Source organism: Procambarus clarkii, chromosome 8 (genome assembly GCF_040958095.1).
Source record: "Procambarus clarkii isolate CNS0578487 chromosome 8, FALCON_Pclarkii_2.0, whole genome shotgun sequence".
NCBI classification, from domain to species: domain Eukaryota; kingdom Metazoa; phylum Arthropoda; class Malacostraca; order Decapoda; family Cambaridae; genus Procambarus; species Procambarus clarkii.
In genome coordinates this window covers 42,885,683-42,908,158 of record NC_091157.1, presented here as the reverse complement: position 1 = coordinate 42,908,158, position 22,476 = coordinate 42,885,683, and the positions used below count along the sequence as shown (strand labels likewise).

Genomic DNA, 22,476 nt, shown 5'->3' with positions numbered 1-22,476 from the left:
CAGGTGTTGACAGTGTCGTCCAGGTGTTGACTTGTCGTCCAGGAGGTGTTGACGGTATCGTCCAGGTGTTGACTTGTCGTCCAGGAGGTGTTGACGGTATCGTCCAGGTGTTGACAGTGGCGTCCAGGAGGTGTTGACGGTATCGTCCAGGTGTTGACAGTGTCGTCCAGGAGGTGTTGACAGTGTCGTCCAGGAGGTGTTGACAGTGTCGTCCAGGTGTTGAAAGTGTCGTCCAGGTGTTGACAGTGTCGTCCAGGAGGTGTTGACGGTATCGTCCAGGTGTTGACAGTGTCGTCCAGGAGGTGTTGACGGTATCGTCCAGGTGTTGACAGTGTCGTCCAGGAGGTGTTGACGGTATCGTCCAGGTGTTGACAGTGTCGTCCAGGAGGTGTTGACGGTATCGTCCAGGAGGTGTTGACAGTGTTGTCCAGGAGGTGTTGACGGTATCGTCCAGGTGTTGACAGTGTCGTCCAGGAGGTGTTGACAGTGTCGTCCAGGTGTTGACAGTGTCGTCCAGGAAGTGTTGACGGTATCGTCCAGTTGTTGACAGTGTCGTCCAGGAGGTGTTGACAGTGTCATCCAGGTGTTGACAGTGTCGTCCAGGTGTTGGTGGTGTCGTCCAGGTGTTGACAGTGTCGTCCAGGAGGTGTTGACGGTATCGTCCAGGTGTTGACAGTGTCGTCCAGGAGGTGTTGACAGTGTCGTCCAGGTGTTGACAGTGTCGTCCAGGAGGTGTTGACGGTATCGTCCAGGTGTTGACAGTGTCGTCCAGGAGGTGTTGACAGTGTCGTCCAGGAGGTGTTGACGGTATCGTCCAGGAGGTGTTGACTTGTCGTCCAGGAGGCGTTGACTTGTCGTCCAGGAGGTGTTGACGGTATCGTCCAGGTGTTGACAGGGTCGTCCAGGAGGTGTTGACGGTATCGTCCAGGTGTTGACAGTGTCGTCCAGGAGGTGTTGACAGTGTCGTCCAGGAGGTGTTGACGGTATCGTCCAGGAGGTGTTGACTTGTCGTCCAGGAGGTGTTGACGGTATCGTCCAGGTGTTGACAGTGTCGTCCAGGAGGTGTTGACGGTATCGTCCAGGTGTTGACAGTGTCGTCCAGGAGGTGTTGACGGTATCGTCCAGGAGGTGTTGACAGTGTTGTCCAGGAGGTGTTGACTTGTCGTCCAGGAGGTGTTGACGGTATCGTCCAGGTGTTGACAGTGTCGTCCAGGAGGTGTTGACAGTGTCGTCCATTAAGTGTTGACAGTGTTGTCCAGGAGGTGTTGACAGTGTTGTCCAGGAGGTGTTGACAGTGTCGTCCAGGAGGTGTTGACGGTATCGTCCAGGTGTTGACAGTGTCGTCCAGGTGTTGACGGTATCGTCAAGGAGGTGTTGACAGTGTTGTCCAGGAGGTGTTGACAGTGTCGTCCAGGAAGTGTTGACAGTGTCGTCCAGGAGGTGTTGACAGTGTCGTCCAGGAGGTATTGACAGTGTCGTCCAGGAGGTGTTGACAGTGTTGTCCAGGAGGTGTTGACAGTGTCGTCCAGGAGGTGTTGATAGTGTCGTCCAGGAAGTGTTGACAGTGTCGTCCAGGAAGTGTTGACAGTGTCGTCCAGGAGGTGTTGACAGTGTCGTCCAGGAGGTGTTGACAGTGTCGTCCAGGAGGTGTTGACAGTGTCGTCCAGGAGGTGTTGACAGTGTCGTCCAGGAGGTGTTGACAGTGTCGTCCAGGTGGTGTTGACAGTGTCGTCCAGGAGGTGTTGACAGTGTCGTCCAGGAAGTGTCGACTTTCATAATTTCCATTACACCGACATGAAGCCTTTCTTGCTTGTCGAACCTTTCCAGTCGATGGCAAGATCGACAAAGCTAACACGGGGGGAACATTGCAGGAGAGTGTTGTGCACTCCTTGTCGAATAATAGTGTTGCGAGACAATTGTGTTGAGTGTTTTGCCCATCTGTCCAATGCATTTAAAATCACAGTCTTTGCAAGAGGATCAATTGCACACAAGCTGAAGTGCTGGACGAATTCTTATTTAAAATGGATTTTACTGTATAATAGTTTTTTTTTTTAAACTAAATTGACATTAATGGTTCTAAAAGCCCGGGAAAGTTTGGCAAGCCCTTCAGAATAGGACAACAAAAAGGAGTTTTGAAAGTCCCGCTTGGCCTTGAGTTTGTGATTATAAAACTTAACTTTTCCTGGGAAAACGAAGAGTCAGGAGAGGAGAAGCAGTGACTAACACAACCTGAAATATGTCTTCCATTTCACTCTGAAAATCATATTATAAAATTTACTCGAGAACCAAAGATAACTTCAACGTAGAGTGGAAAAGGCCAAGGAAAAAGAAACATAAAGACCAAAACTACAGAAACATTGACAAAATAATTCACAAAAACATAAACCATGACACTTTAGAGAACAGCTCGTAACAACCGCTTCTAAAACCAGAACTGACACAATAACGCGCAAGCCGATGCTCATTTGTTCCTCCTGCAGGTGCTGCCTGCTGACGTCACTGGCGCGCTTTGCTGCCAGGGTGCTCGACGGGGGCAACATGCACTGAATATCAGACATAACATCCTGGGAGCCACAGCCTCGTCGAGGACGAGGAGGATGTGGAGGACGAGGTGTTGCTTGTAGGACGAGGTGTTGCTTGAAGGACGAGGTGTTGCTTGTAGGACGAGGTGTTGCTTGTAGGACGAGGTGTTGCTTGTAGGACGAGGTGTTGCTTGTAGGACGAGGTGTTGCTTGTAGGACGAGGTGTTGCTTGTAGGACGAGGTGTTGCTTGTAGGACGAGGTGTTGCTTGTAGGACGAGGTGTTGTGTGGAGAGCGATGACTTGCATGGAGGGCGAAACTTGTGTTGCAAGGAAGGCGAGGCCAAAGGAGGCAGCGGTGGCGACGTTGTTGACAAAAGTGCAAGTCTTGACAGACTCGAGAGGTAGCTACACTCTCCCTCCATGAGGGTGTAGCTACACTCTCCCTCCATGAGGGTGAAGCTACACTCTCCCTCCATGAGGGTGAAGCTACACTCTCCCTCCATGAGGGTGTAGCTACACTCTCCCTCCATGAGGGTGTAGCTACACTCTCCCTCCATGAGGGTGTAGCTACACTCTCCCTCCATGAGGGTGTAGCCACACTCTCCCTCCATGAGGGTGTAGCCACACTCTCCCTCCATGAGGGTGTAGCCACACTCTCCCTCCATGAGGGTGTAGCCACACTCTCCCTCCATGAGGGTATAGCCACACTCTCCCTCCATGAGGGTGTAGCCACACTCTCCCTCCATGAGGGTGTAGCCACACTCTCCCTCCATGAGGGTGTAGCCACACTCTCCCTCCATGAGGGTGTAGCCACACTCTCCCTCCATGAGGGTGTAGCCACACTCTCCCTCCATGAGAGTGTAGCCACACTCTCCCTCCATGAGGGTGTAGCCACACTCTCCCTCCATGAGGGTGTAGCTACACTCTCCCTCCATGAGGGTGTAGCCACACTCTCCCTCCATGAGGGTGTAGCTACACTCTCCCTCCATGAGGGTGTAGCCACACTCTCCCTCCATGAGGGTGTAGCTACACTCTCCCTCCATGAGGGTGTAGCCACACTCTCCCTCCATGAGGGTGTAGCTACACTCTCCCTCCATGAGGGTGTAGCTACACTCTCCCTCCATGAGGGTGTAGCTACACTCTCCCTCCATGAGGGTGTAGCCACACTCTCCCTCCATGAGGGTGTAGCTACACTCTCCCTCCATGAGGGTGTAGCCACACTCTCCCTCCATGAGGGTGTAGCTACACTCTCCCTCCATGAGGGTGTAGCTACACTCTCCCTCCATGAGGGTGTAGCTACACTCTCCCTCCATGAGGGTGTAGCCGCACTCTCCCTCCATGAGGGTGTAGCTACACTCTCCCTCCATGAGGGTGTAGCTACACTCTCCCTCCATGAGGGTGTAGCTACACTCTCCCTCCATGAGGGTGTAGCTACACTCTCCCTCCATGAGGGTGTAGCTACACTCTCCCTCCATGAGGGTGTAGCCACACTCTCCCTCCATGAGGGTGTAGCTACACTCTCCCTCCATGAGGGTGTAGCCACACTCTCCCTCCATGAGGGTGTAGCTACACTCTCCCTCCATGAGGGTGTAGCTACACTCTCCCTCCATGAGGGTGTAGCCACACTCTCCCTCCAAGACGACACCAAGAGAATCATACAACGTTGACAGGCCAGGACTGGTGCCAGATTTAACACAAGCTCCATTTGTTGCGTTGAGTCTCGCGAGGCGAGGTCTCCGCCCCCCTCAGAGGCGAGGTCTCCGCCCCCCTCAGAGGCGAGGTCTCCGCCCCCCTCAGAGGCGAGGTCTCCGCCCCCCTCAGAGGCGAGGTCTCCGCCCCCCTCAGAGGCGAGGTCTCCGCCCACCTCAGAGGCGAGGTCTCCGCCCCCCTCAGAGGCGAGGTCTCCGCCCCCCTCAGAGGCGAGGTCTCCGCCCCCTCAGAGGCGAGGTCTCCGCCCCCTCAGAGGCGGGGAGTCGGCCCCCCGCAGAGGCGAGGTGTCCGCCCCCCGCAGAGGCGAGGTGTCCGCCCCCCCCCCCCCCCGCAGAGGCGAGGTCTCCGCCCCCCGCAGAGGCGAGGTCTCCGCCCCCCTCAGAGGCGAGGTCTCCGCCCCCCTCAGAGGCGAAGTCTCCGCCCCCTCAGAGGCGAGGTCTCCGCCCCCTCAGAGGCGGGGAGTCGGCCCCCCGCAGAGGCGAGGTGTCCGCCCCCCGCAGAGGCGAGGTGTCCGCCCCCCCCCCCCCCCCCCCGCAGAGGCGAGGTCTCCGCCCCCCGCAGAGGCGAGGTCTCCGCCCCCCGCAGAGGCGAGGTCTCCGCCCCCCGCAGAGGCGAGGTCTCCGCCCCCCGCAGAGGCGAGGTCTCCGCCCCCCTCAGAGGCGAGGGACGGACACCTGGGTCACAGCGGACACAGACACAGTTTACACAATATTGACAGTGTGTAAACTGTCAATAGTAGGGCGGACCACTATTACCTAAATTGTGACTGATTTGATTAAAACGAATGGTGATATCTTGCTAAAATGTGTGCTGTCGGATGTTGGGGTAAAAGCCTCATGGCTTCCAATATTTTTGTACACTCCGTCATGGTCAAGTGGTTCCCGTACTGGATATGCTAATGAGTTTGATACAACCCGTCCTCGACTCAAGTCCATTACATACAGCGGTCGACCCCACAGACGCATTCATAATTATTTTCATGCCGTTCATTCAAAACGGGACTTTTCTCTAATATAAATTAAAATTATAATTTATTACCATATTGTGCATATATAGGCATAGGTTAGGTTAGGTGTTTAGGTTCTGTTGGCGATTATTTGTATTTGTAGTACGTGGTGAAGCATTTGCAGCGTTGTGGTTCGAACAAAATTCGTCAGTGAAGCACTTGTTCCGGAAGTGTTCGAACGAAAGCCTTTGTGAGTCGTGTGTAAACCGCTTTTCATTCATAAACAGGGGGTTTGGCGGGTGGGTGGAATCACTTTTGGATCTTTGTTTGGAGGACGGGCTGGGTTTGATACACCAGGCTATCTAAGGTTCGAATCCTTCATGAGGAAGAGTTCTATGGTGTGTTCAGAGTTCTTTGAACAAGAAGCAAAGAACTTTGGTTCTTTGGTCATTCAGAGTTCCTGCCTCTGAACGGCAGAGACAGGCAGTTGGTACTGAATTTGCTAGAGCAATTCCTGAAACCAAACTTGTTGATGACATTGGTGCGGGCAGCCTGGCGGTGGTGACTGCACTCTCAACACCTCCAGAAATCTCTGGCCACAACACCCGCTCTCTCTAGGAATTTGTATACAACGGTCTCTCGAGATCCTGTCCCCGGCAAGCGGAATGGAGGAAGGAGGCGAGAAGGAAAAGGAAAGTAAAAGGAATAAGGAGAAGGGGAACGAAGAATGATGTTGACGCGGGGAATTTGGAAGAAAGAGCGTTTATTAATTAGAGGTGTATAAATCTCTGAGAGAATACATTTTTTCAGTAGAGAGAACAATATTGCAGGAAGTATGCCCGCGTGAGTGTACACACACAAACACACACATACGCTTCAATTCTACCAATTCAGTAGGGCATCATTGCATCATGTCTGTACAGCATGATGTCTCTGGGAGGCATTAAGTCTCTCCAGGGTATCAGGATCTTAATATTCAATGATCCAAAATGGTTGCCGGCATAGAAATCTAAGCATTGTCCTGTTTATATTGCCCATAAGTATGACGTTACCGGCCCTTATTAATCATCTCTTCATTTAAAATAAATAAAAATAAAATATGTTTATTCAGGTAAGGTACATACATACAAGTGATGTTACATTAATGGATCAATATATAGATAGAGCTAGAACATACAATGCCTAACGCCACTATTACGCAATGCGTTTTCGGGCATTTCTATTTGTAACCAGCCAAGAGGACAAGAATAACCACCGTGGAGGAAAACAGGACAGGAAAATAATAACACCAAAACTAAATCATGTATTTACAGAAAACTATGAACTGAAGAAAACACGGTAGTATATCGGTCTTCAGTTCAGACCTTATATACCGGTCTCTGGGGCGTGTCCAGTCACGGACATTCTGAAAGGTTCTCATACTTTCTCCATAGAGATCGCCCAGTTTGCAGGGGAGACTCAACAAACCATAGCTTACAGTAACATTAAGATCTTGAGACGCGTTTGTAGACTGTTGAGCCGGGCCGTGTTCTGTTTTGTGCTTAGTCCAGCCGTCTTCCGTCACACATGATCTTCATAGTGTTGTATCCGTCCGTGTTCCGTCTTAACTGGTGGTCGTGCAGTGTTCCGTCTTAACTGGTGGTCGTGCAGTGTTCCGTCTTAACTGGTGGTCGTACAGTATCAGCCGCTATCCCAACAAGCACTTAGCCACTCAGAGCAACTGGTGAGAGCTGAGGAGAAATAAGAAGTGGTGGTGATGGATGGTGGTGGTGGTGGTGAGAGATAATGTCATGGGTGGTAGCCGATGAGAGACGACCTGCATGTGGCAGGTACAACGGTGAGAGACGACTTGTGGATAACAAGTACAAGGGAGCGAGACGGCTTGTGGATAACAGGTACAAGGGAGCGAGACGGCTTGTGGATAACAGGTCATATATATATATATATATATATATATATATATATATATATATATATATATATATATATATATATATATATATATATATATATATATATATATATATATATATATATATATATATATGCGAACAAGCCTGAATGGTCCCCAGGACAATATGCAACTGAAAACTCACACCCCAGAAGTGACTCGAACCCATACTCCCAGGAGCAACGCAACTGGTATGTACAAGACGCCTTAATCCACTTGACCATCACGACCGGACATAATGAGGTGATAGCCGAGGTTATTTGAACCACCCCACCGCCGGATGGTCAAGTGGATTAAGGCGTCTTGTACATACCAGTTGCGTTGCTCCTGGGAGTATGGGTTCGAGTCACTTCTGGGGTGTGAGTTTTCAGTTGCATATTGTCCTGGGGACCATTCAGGCTTGTTCGCATTTGTGTTCCTCACGTGTGCCCCAAAGAATGAGGTGATTTGGTAAAATGCTATGCCCAAGATTACTATCCGAGTGCCGGCGGTGGGGTGGTTCAAATAGCCTCGGCTATCACCTCATTATGTCCGGTCGTGATGGTCAAGTGGATTAAGGCGTCTTGTACATACCAGTTGCGTTGCTCCTGGGAGTATGGGTTCGAGTCACTTCTGGGGTGTGAGTTTTCAGTTTTTATATATATATATATATATATATATATATATATATATATATATATATATATAACTGAAAACTCACACCCCAGAAGTGACTCGAACCCATACTCCCACAACTGGTATGTACAGGGACGCCTTAATCCGCTTGACCATCACGACCGGACATAAGGAAGTGATAGCCGAGGCTATATGAACCACTTCCCCGCCGGCACTCGGATGGTTATCTTGGGCATAGCATTTTATCAAATCACCTCATTCTTTGGGGCACACGTGAGGAACACAAATGCAAACAAGCCTGAATGGTCCCCAGGACTATATACAACTGAAAACTCACACCCCAGAAGTGACTCGAACCCATACTCCCACAACTGGTATGTACAGGGACGCCTTAATCCGCTTGACCATCACGACCGGACATAAGGAAGTGATAGCCGAGGCTATATGAACCACTTCCCCGCCGGCACTCGGATGGTTATCTTGGGCATAGCATTTTATCAAATCACCTCATTCTTTGGGGCACACGTGAGGAACACAAATGCAAACAAGCCTGAATGGTCCCCAGGACTATATACAACTGAAAACTCACACCCCAGAAGTGACTCGAACCCATACTCCCACAACTGGTATGTACAGGGACGCCTTAATCCGCTTGACCATCACGACCGGACATAAGGAAGTGATAGCCGAGGCTATATGAACCAATTCCCCGCCGGCACTCGGATGGTTATCTTGGGCATAGCATTTTATCAAATCACCTCATTCTTTGGGGCACACGTGAGGAACACAAATGCAAACAAGCCTGAATGGTCCCCAGGACTATATACAACTGAAAACTCACACCCCAGAAGTGACCATTCAGGCTTGTTTGCATTTGTGTTCCTCACGTGTGCCCCAAAGAATGAGGTGATTTGATAAAATGCTATGCCCAAGATAACCATCCGAGTGCCGGCGGGGAAGTGGTTCATATAGCCTCGGCTATCACTTCCTTATGTCCGGTCGTGATGGTCAAGCGGATTAAGGCGTCCCTGTACATACCAGTTGTGGGAGTATGGGTTCGAGTCACTTCTGGGGTGTGAGTTTTCAGTTGTATATAGTCCTGGGGACCATTCAGGCTTGTTTGCATATATATATATATATATAACAAATACAACTCAGTGAAGAATATGAATATTTATTTATTTCATTATTATTTAAGGTGAGACCTGGGCGTCGCGCGCCAGAAAAAAAAAAAACGTGCAAAGTGTTGACTTATCGTGACTGACAAAGTGGAAAGAGAGGAAATGTTTACAGTGAATAATTAATTGAACAAAGGGGGGGGCGGGGGCACGGATGGAAGCTTGAGACTCAGATGTGTCATGGAGATGTGAGAAAGTTTTCTTGTAGCGTCAGGTTAGTGGGTACATGGCATGACCTAAAGGAGCAGGTTGTAGAGGATAACTTCATTCGTAACTTTAAAAGCAGGTATGATAGGGAGATAGGTTAGGAGTTATTGCATTAGACAGCCAGTGGCTAGAAAAGCGGGGTCCAAGAGATAGAGCTCGATCCTGCATGCACAAAAAGATGCGTACACACACACACACACATACACACACACACACACACACACACACACACACACACACACACACACACACACACACACACACACACACACACACACACACACACACACACACACACACACACACTCACACACACACACACACACACACACACACACACACACACACATACACACACACACACACACACACACACACACACACACACACACACACACACACACACACACACACACACACACACTCACACACACACACACACACACACATACACAGGCACACACACACACACACACACACACACACACACACACACACACACACACACACACACACACACACACACACACACACGAGCAAAGTTTGAGTGGTCCCCAATGAAGGATATCAATATAACTAATTTCCAGCATTCCTGAACCTTTGTCATTAGTTATAAGAACAATAACATCCAAGTTATTAGCCTATTACAAATGAACTCTTCTAAAATGAAATACAAATTAAAATATTTAAATTAAATATCTTACCAAATATATAACATAAATAAACATATTTGCAAATCAGATAATTGTTATGGAAACGATCACCAAACACCAAGTAATGACTATAACTTTGACTGAGTAAACAACAGAGTCTCAGATATCCAGTTATTCAACTGATGCTTCAACTACAAGACGAAACTCGACATAAAGATAGCAAGGTGTTTGAAGGAGAAGATAAAATGAGGTGTGTAAAGGAGCCGCTCTCGGTGAGCGAGAGGTCCGCTCAGCAAGAGGAAGGGAATTATCAAGGCAAAGCCATTACGACTATATAGAACTTGGAACGGGTCAGGATAAGTATTTCGGATGGGACGGGGGGATGGAATGGTGCCCAACCACTTGAACGGACGGGGGATTGAACGTCGACCTGCATGAAACGAGACTATCGCTCTACCGTTCAACCTAAGTGGTTGGGGACCGCTCAGCAAGTATGACCCGGACTGCAGGAGAGGAAAGTGGTCTTCAAGATGATCAAGAGTAGTGAGAACTTCTCCAGAATGTCTTAAGACGTTCTCTCTTCACACCATCACTGACGCTCACCATCTGCTTATACACATCAATTTTTGTATGTGATCTTTAGAACATAAAGATGTTATTGTCAGCTGAAGTGCACTCCAACACTGTATTGAGAACGAGGCGATCAGTGAGGGCGCAGTAACCACATTTGTTCCTCCATCGTGTGCGCGAGCTGTTGGCGATGAGTTGATATACTGAATATATGGTCCTGCAGGCGATGAGTTGATATACTGAATATATCACTAATATTACACACACCCAACCAACGAAAGACGTGGATATATCGCCGCCATTTCCTTGGTGTCATGAGGCGGGGTTATATATAGTTGTTATTCCTGTGGTGTTGCGAGGAGCGGCCATACGTCCCTGTCATGGCGTGACGAGGGGTTAATGGTGCCAGGGGTTGACGCAGGAGCCAGTCAGTGTCGTCGGGTGGGGAGGAGCTAAATAAAAATGGTAATAACGCAGGTGTAGTCGTTGGCATAACGCGGGGTGGCGCTGGCGGGCGCAGGACGTCACCACCTTGCTTGCCGCGCCACTACAAATAAACTGCCATTAATAGATAAAATTTATTGGGAATTAGACGATAACACCTCACCCTGACATATATATATATATATATATATATATATATATATATATATATATATATATATATATATATATATATATATATATATATATATATATATATATATATATATATACATATATATAGTGTTGAATATCACTGAAAGGGTAAGATTAATAATTCTAACAAGAATCTTCTCAAAATTTCTTACGTTTTTCTTCACTGTCGACGGTAGCTGAAAAATTAACTCTCCAAAATTCATTTTTACATTTAGATTTTTGGTCTGACGCCTAAAAGCGCTTCGTAAGGGTTTCTTACATTCTCCAAGACATACACATAACAAATATCATGCTTATACGCGTTTTGGGTGAGGTGATATGACACAAATGTTCTGGGTGAGGTGGGCACATAAGAATGAAAGTAACTACATAAGGCCTATTGGCTCATACTTTCTCTTGCTGTTATGTTAGTTCGGGATCTTCAAGTAGGTAGAATATAGTTGTGCATTAATTGGCTGTTGATTGCTGGTGTTGACTTTTTGATGTGTAGTGCCTCGCAGATGTCGAGTCTCCTGCTATGCTATATCTATCGATGATTTCTGTGTTTCTTATTAAGATTTCTCTGGCGATGGTCTGGTTGTGAGAAGAGATTATGTTCCTTGATGGAGCCCTATAGTTTGTGTATTGTTAATCGCCTAGAAAGAGACGTTGTTGTCTTGCCTATATACTGAGTTCTTGGGGGACTGACAGTCCCCCAAGCGGGCATGTGAAGGCATAGACGACGTTGGTTTCCTTCAAGGCGTTGTTTGGTGTCTGGGGAGAAAAATAACAACAATCTCTTTACATTGACGAAGGGCGCCGATATCTCGAGTACCTGTGGTTGACGCCCTCAGTGAGATTGACAGGTGTCAGGCTTCAGGTGTCGTTGACAGGTGTGTACTTCTGGTGAGGTTGACAGATGTGTGCTACAGGTGTTGTTGATAAGTGTTACTTCTGGTGAGGTTGAGAGGTGTACTCACTTAGTTGTACTCGCCTAGTTGTGCTTGCGGGGGTTGAGCTTTGGCTCAACTAAAGCACCACTTAGGTGTGTGTGCTACAAGTGTTGTTGACAGGTGTGTACTTCTGGCAAGGTTGACAGGGTTGAGTTTTATCTCAACCAAAGCACCACCCAGGTGTGTGTGCTACAGGTGTTGTTGACAGGTGTGTACTTCTGGCGAGGTTGACAGGTGTGTATATATGTACAGCCCAACCTGCTACTGCTGCTGGTTGTCCATGACCCGGGGCTATAAGCAGTTGATTATATAAAAATAAAAAAGGCACCACATTGTGGCCAAATAATCGTTACAAATGAACATTTATTAATTTAAAAGATGTTTGATGTAGATGGAAAACTGAGAAAGGCGCCAGTGATGGAAGACTTGTGTGATGCTCTGTAGTAGCTCTACCCTCCAACAAGCGCGGATCTTAACTACCGTGTACAACAACGTTGCTATCTTCCCCATTTACTAGTATGGACCAGAGGGCCCCAAGGTATAACTGGTGCTTTCTCACCTAGTGTCCTAGAGTGCCAGAGTACCGTTGGAATGAGGTTCACAGTGCTCCATGCCCCTCATGCTATAACTTTCCTGTGTTCTACCCCTGTTAACATAAACATGTGCGTCAAGGGGGGAAAGTTAGCCAGGGTTAACATTCTTTGCGGTGATGATGGTGGCGGGGCCCCTGAAGGACGGGTTGTTTTATCTTGCTGAGGTTGTGCAAGAGGCGGTGGCGGGTCTCAGCGGCCGCATTACCTGTCGGATGAGCGGGCCAGCAGCCGGCCAGCACCGCCATCCGGTCCGGCCCATTACGGGTAGCAGCCCCGGCAACCTGCCCATGGTCTCCTAGTGTCACCTGGCGGGCTGCGCGCACACTCACACGCACACACACACACACACACACACACACTCACACACACACACCCGGGGAAACGCACACACGTACCAACTTGCATACCCCCGGGGGAATGTTGGGGAGGTGAGTCACGGCCGTGAGGAGTATTAAGCCAGCATCCACTGGTGGATCCTGGTAGAACGTCCCCCGGTGCCGTGCTGGTGTGACTGCTCTCAGCCCTCTCTCTACTCCCCGGACACATCAGGCAAGCCCGCCTCCTAGTCGCTAGTGTGATGATATACTCACTTTAGTGAGCAGTAGTGATATACTTAGTGCTTCATCTTGTATACATATGTGAACAAAATTGACGTTATAATTATGTGTTACGGTTAGTAAGCCAGTGTTGGCCACCATAGCAGCGGGAGCAGCGTCTCGACAGCACCCCCTCCTCCCATCCACAGCATTCTCTCCAATTCCAGGGACCAGATTCACGAAGAAGTTACGCAAACACTTACGAACCTGTCTATCATTTCTCAATCTTTGGCGGCTCTTTTTACAATTATTAAACAGTTAATGAGCTCGGAAGCACCAGGAGGCTGTTTATAACAATAATAACAGTTGATTGGGAAGTTTTCATGCTTGTAAACTGTGTAATAAATGTAACCAAAGCCGTCAAAGATTGAGGAAAGATGTACACGTTCATAAGTACTTGCATAACTGCTTCGTGAATCTGGCCCCAGGTCGATCCACGATCCTTCGCCAGTTAGCGAACGTAACAATTGCTTTCTCTAAATAGCCACTGAGGATATTAACGACCTTATTTGTTCATTTTGGGAAATATTAGTGCAATTGGAAAATGAATTAGATGAAAGCAGTGGAAGGGATATGACCACGACTCGGGTTTCATTGTTCATATTAATACGACCGTTTGTGTGAACGCTTCAGCTGTAACAGGAAGCGAGACCGCTCAGTCAGGCTCGGGAATGAGCAGAGGTTGAGTAGGTCTGGCCGCCGGTGACCAGCGCTGCTCCACCAAGTGCCACACTCCAAAACAACGTTTGAAATCTTACTGAAGAACTTTAATCGTTATACAGACCATTGCGGCTCGGTGGACCGGCGGACAACACCTGCAAATGCAGTACAAGTCCGTAAACAACAATGACAGTAACCACACGGATATTTTGTCAATAAAATCCTCGAAATATTAGCTAGTAAACCCAGCTCGGAGGAGCAAAGTGCGGTACTCGGTGACGCAAATTGTTACAGACGACGACAGTTGGGCACGCTCACGGGACGCTCCGGCCTCCACGGCTGGGGGAAGTGTACCGTTTAGGGCCAGAGATGCGTCGTGACGCACGGCAGCTGCTGCTCAAGGGTTTGGGATGTACACATTGATACTTATGAGAGAGAAATGGAAAACTACACACGTTGATGTTATATTGAAGAGAATAACGCATCATACTTTGGCAGATGTAGAGGAATTTGGGGCAAGGGGATTGTAACCTGGCTGGTAGAGGTAGAGGTCTCTGAGGTATGGAAGATTGTAGCGGGGCTGGTAGAGGTAGAAGGCTCTGAGGTATAGGGGTTGCTGCAGGTCTGGTAGAGGTAGAAGGCTCTGAGGTATAGGGGTTGCAGCAGGTCTGGTAGAGGTAGAAGGCTCTGAGGTATGGGGGTTGCCGCAGGTCTGGTAGAGGTAGAAGGCTCTGAGGTATAGGGGTTGCCGCAGGTCTGGTAGAGGTAGAAGGCTCTGAGGTATAGGGGTTGCCGCAGGTCTGGTAGAGGTAGAAGGCTCTGAGGTATAGGGGTTGCCGCAGGTCTGATAGAGGTAGAAGGCTCTGAGGTATAGGGGTTGCCGCAGGTCTGGTAGAGGTAGAAGGCTCTGGACTAATGCGAACACGTCTCTCACAATCCCTTGGACTGCCTGCGGTGTACCAGTGAACATTGCGAAAACAATCACATAATAGTATTTTTAACACTTCAATCCATCTTATATTAAAATTCTCTTTATGCATCCCTAATTTGTTCCATTAAAAGCAAATTAGAAAGACCTTCGTTGGACTTTCCTTCTTAATTCGGCATTTAAATTTCCGAGCTGTAATTGGATTATAATTATTCTTGATTATGTACATTCTTCAGTACCACATTGCCCGCTGGTGTTTTGTGGTACACACACACACACACACACACACACACACACACACACACACACACACACACACACACACACACACACACACACACACACACACACACACACACACGCACACACACACACACACACACGCACGCACACACACGCACACACACACACACACACACACACACACACACACACACACACACACGCACGCACACACACACACACACACACGCACACACACACACACACACACACACACACACACACACACACACACACACGCACACACACACACACACGCACACACACGCACACACACACACACACACACACACACACACACACACACGCACACACACACACACACACACACACACCACACACAGTGCCATACAAGAGACTGGTGAAAAAGCTGGAGATGCAGGCTGGATTGAAAGGGAAGGTACTCCATTGGATAAGGGAGTACCAAAGCAACAAGAGACAACGAGTCAGTGTGAGGGGTGAGGTCTCAGATTGGCGAGACGTTACCAATAGAGTCCCGCAGGGGTCAGTCCTTGGACCTATACTGTTTTTGATATATGTAAATGATCTCCCAGAGGAAATAGACTCGTTTCTCTCAATGTTTGCTGATGATGCAAAAATTATGAGGAGGATTGAAACAGAGGATGATAGTAGGAGGCTACAAGATGACCTAGACAGACTGAGTGAATGGGCCAACAAATGGCTGTTAAAGTTCAACCCGAGTAAATGCAAAGTAATGAAACTAGGCGGTGGAAACAGGAGGTCAGACACAGGATACAGAATAGGAGATGAAGTACTTAATGAAACGGACAGAGAGAAAGATCTAGCAGATCTATATCACACTGAACCTGTCTCCTGAAGCCCACACAAAAAGAATAACGTCTGCAGCATATGCGAGGCTGGCTAACATCAGAACAGCCTTCAGGAACATGTGTAAGGAATCATTCAGAATCTTGTATACTACATATGTAAGACCAATCCTGGAGTATGCGGCCCCAACATGGAGCCCGTACCTTGTCAAACACAAGACGAAGCTGGAAAAAGTCCAAGGGTATGCCACTAGACTAGTCCCAGAAATAAGAGGCATGAGTTACGAGGAAAGGCTGCGGGAAATGCACCTTACGACATTGGAAGACAGAAGAGTAAGGGGAGGCATGATCACTACCTACAAAATCCTCAGGGGAATCGACCGGGTAAACAAGGATAAACTATTCAACACTGGTGGTACGCAAACAAGGTGACACAGGTGGAAACTGAGTACCCACATGAGCCACAGAGACGTTTAAAAAAACTTTTTCAGTGTCAGAGTAGTTAACAGATGGGATGCATTAGGCAGTGATGTGGTGGAGGCTGACTCCATACACAGTTTCAAATGTAGATATGACAGAGTCCAGTAGGCTCAGGAACCTGTACACCAGTTGATTGACAGTTGAGAGGCGGGACCAAAGCGCCAAAGCTCAACCCGCGCAAGCACCAATAGGTGAGTACACACACATCCACACATCAGTATCAATCTGTATCAGCGTTATTATATATATTATATATAATATACACAATTATATTATATCCTCAAGCCATAAACCGCTAATAATTTAATGACCTGAGTGTTAGGAACATTATAGGCAGAAGATGGAAGAAATAATAGTTGAGTTTAGTCTACGGAGATCACACTCCACAGTTCAGTTACTAGAGCCAGCTCAACATTATTAAATAATTCGTTTTGTCGGGGACAGGAAGCCTGTGTATATATAGACTTCAAGCTTGTATCGAGGTCGCCCCAAGGTCGAACTACTGACCCACCTCAGGATGCAGCCCCCACAACAGTAGCCTAACTCCTGGGTACCTGTTTACTGCTAGGTGACAACCCATCCTCCTGGTTAGATACTATCTTCCTAACCTTGAGGTGCTTCCGGGGCTTAGCGTCCCCGCGGCCCGGTCGTCGACCAGGGACCCCCCATCTATTGTGACGATCGTCAATAGTCACGAAATCGTACATACTTAGTTTTTAGATAGTAGAATACTGAATAATAAGGAATTCTTTAAAAAAATCATGAAATAAAAAACACAAACTGAAATATTGCTAGGCCTAGTATAGCACACATATGTACTATGTTAGGCCTCAGATATCGTGTATTAGGCTTACAAAGATTTTCTAGGCCTTTCTGTCAGAAATCTGCTGGGGTCATGTTAGTCACTGCTGGGGGTCATGTCAGTCACTGCTGGGAGGTCATGTTAGTCACTGCTGGGGGTCATGTTAGTCACTGCTGGGAGGTCATGTCAGTCACTGCTGGGGGTCATGTCAGTCACTGCTGGGAGGTCATGTCAGTCACTGCTGGGGGTCATGTTAGTCACTGCTGGGGGTCATGTCAGTCACTGCTGGGGGTCATGTTAGTCACTGCTGTGGGTCATGTTATTCACTGCTGGGGGTCATGTTAGTCACTGCTGTGGGTCATGTTATTCACTGCTGGGGGTCATGTCAGTCACTGCTAGGGTCATGTTAGTCACTGCTGGGGGTCATGTCAGTCACTGCTAGGGTCATGTTAGTCACTGCTGGGGTCATGTCAGTCACTGCTGGGGGTCATGTTAGTCACTGCTAGGGTCATGTCAGTCACTGTTGGAGGTCATGTCAGTCACTGCTGGGGTCATGTTAGTCACTGTTGGGGTCATGTCAGTCACTGATGGGGTCATGTCAGTCACTGTTGGGGTCATGTTAGTCACTGCTGGGGTCATGTCAGTCACTACTGGGGTCATGTCAGTCACTGCTGGGGTCATGTCAGTCACTGCTGGGGTCATGACAGTTACTGCTGAGGGTCATGTCAGTCACTGCTGGGGTCATGTCAGTCACTGCTGGGGTCATGTTAGTCACTGCTGGGTCATGTCAGTCACTGCTGGGGTCATGTTAGTCACTGCTGGGGGTCATCTTAGTCATTGCTGGGGTCATGTTAGTCACTGCTGGGGGTCATGTCAGTCACTGTTGGAGGTCATGTCAGTCACTGCTGGGGTCATGTCAGTCACTGCTGGGGTCATGTCAGTCACTGCTGGGGTCATGTCAGTCACTACTATATATATATATATATATATATATATATATATATATATATATATATATATATATATATATATATATATATATATATCGTACCTAGTAGCCAGAACGCACTTCTCAGCCTACTATGCAAGGCCCGATTTGCCTAATAAGCCAAGTTTTCATGAATTAATTGTTTTTCGACTACCTAACCTACCTAACCTGACCTAACCTAACTTTTTCTGCTACCTAACCTAACCTAACCTATTAAGATAGGTTAGGTTAGGTTAGGTAGGGTTGGTTAGGTTCGGTCATATATCTAAGTTAATTTTAACTCCAATAAAAAAAAATTGACCTCATACATGATGATATTGGTAGCTTTATCATTTCATAAGAAAAAATTAGAGAAAATATATTAATTCAGGAAAACTTGGCTTATTAGGCAAATCGGGCCTTGCATAGTAGGCTAAAAAGTGCGTTCTGGCTACTAGGTACGACATATATATATATATATATATATATATATATATATATATATATATATATATATATATATATATATATATATATATGTATATATATATATATATATATATATATATATATATATATATATATAAACATATGTCGTACCTAGTAGCCAGAACGCACTTCTCGGCCTGCTATGCAAGGCCAGATTTGCCTAATAGGCCGAGTGATTTTCTTTATTTTCCATAAATTGTTTCCAATTGGTTTATTTGAATTATTATTATTAAAATATACTATGAACATAAATTATTGACTTAGTTATATTATTTTAGGCTATGTTAAGATAGGTCAGGTTAGGTAACGTAGGGTAGATTAGGTTCGGTCATATATCTACGTTAATTTTAACTCAAATTAAACAAAATGATCTCATACCTTATACATAATGAAATGAATAGCTTTATCATTTCATAAAATTATAAAAATATATAAATTCAGGAAAACTTGGCTTATTAAGCAAATCGGACTTTACATAGTAAGCCGAGTAGTAACCCTTAACCACTCGACCATCACGACCGGACAAAAGATGATGGTAGCCGAGGCTAATTCCCAATCATCCCGTTGGCATTCTGATGGTAATCTTGGGCATGGTATTTTATCAATTCACCTCATTCTTTGGGGCACACGTGAAGAACACAAATGCGAACAAGCCTGAATCGTGATGGTCGTGGTGGTTAAGGTGTCCTGTACACCAATTGTAGAGTTCTCCTGGCAGTATGGGTTCGAGTCACTTCTGGGGTGTGAGTTTTCAGTTGCATAGTTGCCTGGGGACCATTCAGGCGTGTTCGCATTTGTGTTCCTCGCGTGTTCCCCAAAGAATGTGGTGATTTGATAAAATACCATGCCCAAGATTACAATCAGAGTGCCGGCGGGATGATGGGGGAATTAGCCCCGGCTACCATCATCTTTTGTCCGGTCGTAATGGTTGAGTGGTTTAGGTGTCCTGTACACCAGTGCTCCTAGCAGTATGGGTTCGAGTCACTTCTGGGGGTGTGAGTTTTCAGTTTTATATATATATATATATATATATATATATATATATATATATATATATATATATATATATATATATATATATATATATATATATATGTATATATATATATATATATGTATATATATATATGTATATATATATGTATATATATATATGTATATATATATATATATATATATATATATATATATATATATATATATATATATTATACACCAGACACTTGTAACATTCACTAACAGCAGAAAACGAGCGAGTGCGACAAATTCACTAATTCAGTTGGCTGTCCGGTGTCAGTTCAGTTATGCATAACATACACCACAGGCCTACACCTGGTCATACACCCTGTGCAACCTGTTCTCGCACATTCTTATAGTCAATATTGGCTTATTAATAAGTGCATATGTGACATACTAATTTATTGTGAATATTTGAGTTTACCTTGAAACGCTGAATAGAAAACACCGACCTAACCTAACCTTCTTAGTATGTTAAGATAAGTATCTTATTGCTTCTTAATTACAATTAGTACTTAACCTATTCCTATACTGATATTACAGTTTTATAAAAATAATAAAACAAAACCAAGATATTTAAATATATTGTAAATTAACTCAGGATATTGTCAAATATTGTCTAAAATCTCTATTGTTTAATAAAACTGAAAAAGACATTCTAAATATTAAAACTGGTCTTTAGCAAATCTATAGGAAGAGTTTGTACCTTAAAAACAAAATATAACTTGGCATATACAACATATGTACTTATTAATCTGCCAAATAGTGACTACAAGCAATAAGTCATATATGTACTGTCTTGTGCGAGAGGGGGTTACACTGTGTGTGATCTAGTGCACCTTGACGGCAGCGGCGGAGGTGAGTGTGGTCAGACACCCGCGGACACCTGACCCCTCCCTCGCTGGCCACTCTCCTGCCTTCTCACCCAAGAAAAATTCACCTACAAAAATAGCCCTGAGAGAGAAGGGGGTCGGACCAGCAGGTGCTAGCGTCCCAGCCCGATAGAGTCCGGACACAGTGCCAGAGGAGCACCAGTAACTGTGGCTCGGTCCTCCCGGGGGACACTAAAGCTGGCGTGACCTTCAGCGGGTACTGGGTGATGGCAGGCGTCCCTCGCTGGGCCCTAAGCGGGGCTCGGGTCGTGTTGCCCCGCGCCAGGCTGGCCGCGCCGCCCCATACCCGGAGTCCGTGTTGACTTTCCGTTTTCTTTTGATAATTACTTACTCGCCTCTCGGATAGAGTCGCTCACAGCTCGGACAGGATCTATGGAGCGTTCATAACTCATATAGGGCTCTCACAGCTCATATAGGACGTTCACGACTCATACAGGGTGCTCACAACTCATATAGGGCGCTCATAGCTCATATGGGACGCTCACAGCTCAAATAGGGCGCTCACAGCTCATATAGGGCGCTCACAGCTCACATAGGGCGCTCACAGCTCATATAGGGCGCTCATAGCTCATATAGGGCGCTCACAGCTCATATAGGGCGCTCATAGCTCATATAGGGCGCTCACAGCTCACATAGGGCGCTCACAGCTCATATTGGGCGCTCACAGCTCACATAGGGCGCTCACAGCTCACACAGGACGGTCACAACTCCTAAGAGGAGACTCAACGCAACACCAGACTCACACACACACACATCCAAGAATAATACAAAAAAAAACTTCTTGCCAGTAAATAATTTGGACTGATTAATTAGTTTACATGTGTTTAAAACGAGACCACTATTATTGTATTTGTTGTTTCAGGTGTTTACGAATATTGGCAACACTTTAAAATGAACTTTTTTTTCACATCCTTCAACAGTATCATTAAACATATTCATGATAAACACCTCAGTGGAAATGGACCGTGAAACCGAGCTAGTCTAATTTTACCTTGGCCCAAGGTCAGCTGAAGTTGAAGGATATGGGAAGTAATCCTGGCAGATTACGAGAGCTTCAGTGTAGAATGTTGCTCCTGTGGCCCGAGCCACTGTGGAGGTGTTCGGAGCCACTGTGGAGGTGTTCGGAGCCACTGTGAAGGTGTTCGCAGCCACTGTGGAGGTGTTCGGTGCCACTGTGGAGGTGTTCGGAGCCACTGTGGAGATGCTAAGAGCCACTGTGGTGTGGTTGGCCTTCGTTGCCCCTTGAAAACCTCCCCTTGTGTTACTGCAATATTCCTCCTATTTGGTGGAGAAGGTTGACGAGCCAAAGGGCCTCCACGACCTTGACCCGAACACTGTGTAGTGTTCAGTGTGGAGGAGCTTCAACACTGTGTAGTGTTCAGTGTGGAGGAGCTTCAACACGGCTGATGACAGGCACAGGCGGCCTCAGCCAAGGGTACCACACCTTGTGTGCGTCATGCTGTAAATGCAGTAATGATACAGTATATGTAGTAATTATACAGTATATGCAGTAATTATACAGTATATGTAGTAATTATACAGTATATGCAGTAATGATACAGTGTATGCAGTAATTATACACTATATGCAGTAATGATACATTATATACTATATGCAGTAATGATAATTTATATACTATATGCAGTACTGCTACAGTAATTATACAGAATATGCAGTAATATAAAGAATATATACCACCAGCTGCTTCGCCACACCCAGCTCTAATCTCTAAATGAACAAATCCACAAGGGCCGTGATGAGGGTTCGAACCTCACGCACGGGACGTTCCCAGATGCGCCTTGTGGATTTGTTCATTTGATATATCACGCTGTTGTGATTTCTGTACTCACCTAATTGTACTCACCTAATTGTGCTTGTGGGGGTTGAGCTTTTGCTCTTTGGTCCCGCCTCTCAACTGTCAATCAACTGGTGTACAGATTCCTGAGCCTACTGGGCTCTGTGTGTACTCTAATCTCATTGACCAAACCACACACCAGAAGACTAAATTGGAGAAGGTTCAAAGGTATGCCACCAGGCTGGTACCCGAGCTGAGGGGT

General features: G+C 46.6%; 1 protein-coding gene across 5 annotated transcripts in view; it reads left to right on the top strand.

Moving 5' to 3' along the window:
• The window catches only part of LOC123759707 (uncharacterized), a 79,353-nt gene that overhangs the window by 33,314 nt on the left and 23,563 nt on the right, over positions 1 to 22,476 (top strand). For 2 of the 5 annotated variants that reach the window (XM_069317709.1, XM_045744946.2), the window contains exon 1: positions 12,908 to 13,066. The exons of 1 other annotated variant lie outside the window; for it this stretch is intronic. The gene's annotated coding sequence lies outside the window, so the exon portion shown is untranslated. Of the gene's footprint in view, positions 1 to 12,722; positions 13,067 to 13,090; positions 13,112 to 22,476 lie in introns of those variants that run through there. 2 more of the 5 variants (XM_069317719.1, XM_069317702.1) reach the window with 2 other exon arrangements.